The sequence below is a fragment of the Teleopsis dalmanni genome, chromosome 2, assembly GCF_002237135.1.
Source record: "Teleopsis dalmanni isolate 2A chromosome 2, ASM223713v2, whole genome shotgun sequence".
NCBI classification, from domain to species: Eukaryota; Metazoa; Arthropoda; class Insecta; order Diptera; family Diopsidae; genus Teleopsis; species Teleopsis dalmanni.
The window spans coordinates 48,219,155-48,224,137 of NC_051847.1; positions in this window are offsets into that span (position 1 = coordinate 48,219,155).

Here is a 4,983-nt window from a genome sequence, read left to right on the forward strand (position 1 = left end):
GTTCCAAGTATAAAATCAATTCTGGATTATCCTCATATACCAACTATTTAAAGTAACGCTACAGAAAATAAATCAGCAGCGTCAGATCAAAGGATCTTGCTGTCCACACAATGGGTCTGTTACTGAAGATTATATATACATATTATTATCAAATTATTATTCACTTTCAATAAGTGAATAGTTGACTTTAAAATATTTACTGTGACACAATAGAATTATTGAACCAAATGTCTGGCAAACCACACTTTTGAAAACAACGCATCGTGCAATAAAACCAATGAGGATGACACTTGCATTTTCTTTATTTTTAAAAAAGTAGCCTGATAATAATATCAATCCAAACTGCACCAAACAGTACATTTTTTCAGATATATGAGAAATTGAAGGGGTGCCAATGGATTTTTCAAGTGATTTTATCAACTTTACTTATTAACAAACGCTTTGAGGTAGGATTAAGTGTCAACCTAAATAAAATTGTACCATTAAAAAAGGATTTTACCATTGAATAAAGTCGCAACGGAAAGAATCAATTTACAACTTCAATAGTATAGGGACGTAAGTCAATGTCCTTGCACAAAATATTCCACACTGATCTCAAGAGCAGCAAAGCTTTAAATATATAAACCAATGTAGAAATTATTTTATTAATGGCTAAATATTATATTTTTTTTTATGTTTATTAAGTAAAAATAAATAATTATGCTGAATAATTTTTCACTCATTTATTAAAAATGATTTATTAAAAAAAATTTATATTAATGCTTATAACAGATCTTATTTATTTTATTTATTTAATTAGATTTATATAAAATACGTTAAGCTTATTACTTTATTATATTAAATTTGTGTTATTTTATATATATCTACTAAAATATCTACTATACATAATTTTATTAGTTTATTTTAACTTTAAAATTTAATAATAATATCATTTGTTATTAACACAGTAACTTATGATAATATAACGTAATACCAATAGCTTGAACCAAATTTTTGCATGTAATAATGTTGTGTTTTATTTTGTTGAAATATTTCCTAATACTCGAATTCTCTACTAGTATATTACAGATAAAAATAAGTTATTCATAAAATCTTTCTTGATATATATTTTTTAGATTTGCCCGGAGTTATTAGTGATCACAACAACCAAAGACTAAATTCCAGCCATAACAATAATCAGAATGATTTTTCCGAAATATCACAGGTGCGTCTGCGGCAGCTAATTGAAACTATATTAGCTGAAACATTACGTACACCAATCTTAAGCTCTAGTGCGGTCTCAGAAATTGCACTAGACACCCATAGCAATGCAGAAACAATACCGTATTCTAACGGTGATGTCAAAATGAACTCCCGACGTCACCGAACCGAACACTATTTTGAACCAAAAGCCTATCAAGATTTATTGGCTACTGCTGTGCTCAACAAGGTATGTTATTAATAAAATTAAAAAAAAATTTTACCAAAATTGTTTGATGATTAAGTAAATTTTTAAGTAAGCTAAAGATAAGAACGAAACTTTAATGCTTATAAAAATTTCACCATATAATGACTAAAATGTATTTTTTATATATGTATATAAACTCGGATATAATACATAAACTCATTAACCCCATTTATTTAGTTCTAAACTTATTATTACTTAGATCGCAATTATACACGACGTCTCGTAGGGGTTTACATAAGGATTATTCACATTTAAAATATTCTAAACATATGAGAACTGCAATTTGGTTACATATTTAAAATAGACGTGACAAATAACTGCTTATCAAATGGCTGTATTTGTCTATACCCTGACCTAAATTGGGTCAGTACAACTTTTATTCTTAGAGTTATCAGGAAAGTTTTATCATTTTATACCATAAGAACTTGTTCTTGAAGAAGAGTCTATCTCAGTATGAAAGATCTGTAATTATTGAAGTTACTTGATCTTACTGATATAGTCTCCGTTACAGCAGAAGTTTATGTGAATCTAGATCTATTTAGGACGATCAACGTTTATGTTAAATTCTCATTAATTAAAATGTTATTGTTAATATAGATTTTTTTATAGTATGTGACATTTGAAAACTTATAGTAATTTCTTTAATTGTTTTTCAATTTTTCTTAAAGTCTATAATATTCTTAGTATAATTATTTTCACCTTAGAAAAGTGGTGGTAGAGAAATGAAAAATATGTTTGGTTATGAAATAAAAACCACTGTAAGGAACTAAAGCGGGTTTTTATTCAAATCGTTTAAGTTCATTATGCATTTTTATTTATGCAAAAAAATAAAAAACTTTTTAAGGTAAATGGTACAAAGAAATAACACAGAAAACCTACCTTTTGCAAACACCTCCTACATATGTTGAAGGAAATAAAAATATATATAAATATAAAATACAAACTTATTCGTACATCTAATGTCAGTGAACTTAATACTATCAAAGGGAACCCCAAAGCGCTTACATGAAACATGACGACGTTTGCAAAGGGAAAATACATCTAAAACACTTGTTGAACTCAAAATGTTCGTTGTGTGTTAAAGATAATTATCGAGGAAGCAATAGAAAAAGTAAGCAAATAAATTTTCCACGTCAAGAATCTAATTTCGAGGTCTAACCAAGTCTGACATAATGACGACAAAATCTAAAAATGTAACTTAGATTTTAGTACCTTAAATACTGAACACACTGTCGTCACTGTTGTCACTATTTGCCTGTATCTGCACATCTAGTTCAGACTTTCGTTAAGTTTTTCATTGAGCATTTGTTTGGATTCCTTCCTGTTACTTTATGTAGAAAAAATATTGAATTTTAGAATTCGACAGACAACTCTTCTTTAAAACTATTTTCAATTATTTACAGAATATATTGCGTAAATTAGTTGGTTTTCAACTGTTTAGCTGAATAGACGTTTATAATTTCAACGTAAAAATACGTGAAGTACTTGTAGAAAAAACAAAATTTATATTAATACAATTAACTAAAGTCAAAAATTAATAAATACATATATATATATATATATAAATATAATTAATTATTTAAAAAACAAACATTCAAAACTGAATATAAAAACATAAATACAATGTAGATTTAGAAATGGAGGATCAGGAGCAAGACAAGGATTCAAATGTACATATCGATTTCATCCAGTATTAAGATAAAAAAGCAGTGCATTTTAAGTCTAGAATGCTTAAGCCTATTAAAATATTTATAATGTATAATAAATATGTGAAGAAATATAATACAATAAATCTGAAATATATATATATAATATACATAATGTTTATATAAATATATTATATATAATAAACATAATGTTTATATATATGTAAATAATGTATTAATAAATATAACATTAGTTTTACATATCTATAAATTTTATTTTAATAAGACTAATATTAAATATATTTAATATTCTTTATATATATAATGATATGCATAATAAATATAGAAAGAAAAAGTAATTTAATAAATCTATAACCTTTATTTAAACATTATAATAAATAATCTAAATATCTACATAAATGAATTTATAAAAGAAATATTAAAAAAAGAAGAATAATTATTTCTATTATTTAATTAAAATTAAATATTATATAATATGATATATTATATTATATTATATTATTAATATATAACATATTAAAATATAAAATTTATATTCAAATTTACAATATCTTTGTTAATGTTTGCTAAATCAATCTTAAAAATTGCAAAATTATTCGCATTGACCTGCAATTTTTTTCTGCTTTTCATTCCACAGATATGGGTTATATTTCTAAAAATAATCTATATATGTGGTGTAGAGAGAACTCTAATTAAATTAAAAAAATTGTATTTAAAAAAATCGAATATATTTTATAAATAGATTTCTTTACATTTTTGAGCTCATTTTTATCTGTTTGTTTGTATATCCTTCTAGTTGAGCAGACTCTACCGGTAAATAATGTTGGTCTCTTCCTTATAGAATAGTAACACTAAAAACGTTTGTAGTTGTACATTCAACCTCGAAAACTATATTCTAAGCATTATATTTCTATCGACACCTTTCCAAGTAGTAAAATTAAATAATAGAAAATTTCTATTGCCTCATTTAGTAACCTGCCTTCTGAATATTTTGTTATTTGCATATATATTGCATTCAACTTTTTACTTAATGTAATTGTTTTCACCCTTAATTTGTGAAATACTACGTCAATTATTTAAATATATTATATAATCTTTACAACACAGAAATAAATATACCATAGTTTCATAAATATATTGTATTATATTGTTTTTAAATATATTATTTTTTCATTAATAAACAAACTTTAAAATTTTAACAATATTTCTAGATTGTTGATAAACAAGGAAATACAAGATTATTTTCGGAGAGTTCACCAGATTTAAGTGCCAATAATATTGATGAAAACTTTAACATCGAAGAAAATAGTATATCTTCATGTAGTTCAGTCGAACCACGAAGTGAATGCAGCTACACCGACAATGAACAAATACTCAAAGTAAAAATTTTTCAAAATTATAAAAAAATATAAAAGAAAATAATAATATAATATCTTACAGAACAATAAGGTTGATAAATCGCAACAACATAAAAATCTCGACAATTCACTGGGACGTGAATCAGCTTTGAGCGATTATGTTGCGAACCACACAGTACCATTACCTGACTTTTCTGCGCCGCCAACAGAATCTGAAGAGGATGGTATGTTATTACTTACAACTTTATTTGTACGGCATTATATAAAATATATTTTTAGACTTTGTTTCGGTGACCTCTAGTAAGATTGGTGATGCCACCTGGGAAGATAACTGGCTTTTTAGAAAGAAACGCTCATCATTGAGTAATTCTACTTCAACAACTGGATGTGGTATGTTAGTACCTGCACCCACAGAAGATATACGTGCTCAAATTGGTGATAAAACAGCTGATGAAATCAGTGATCTTTCAGAATTTGGTTCAGACACTGATGACTCATCAATAGATTTACT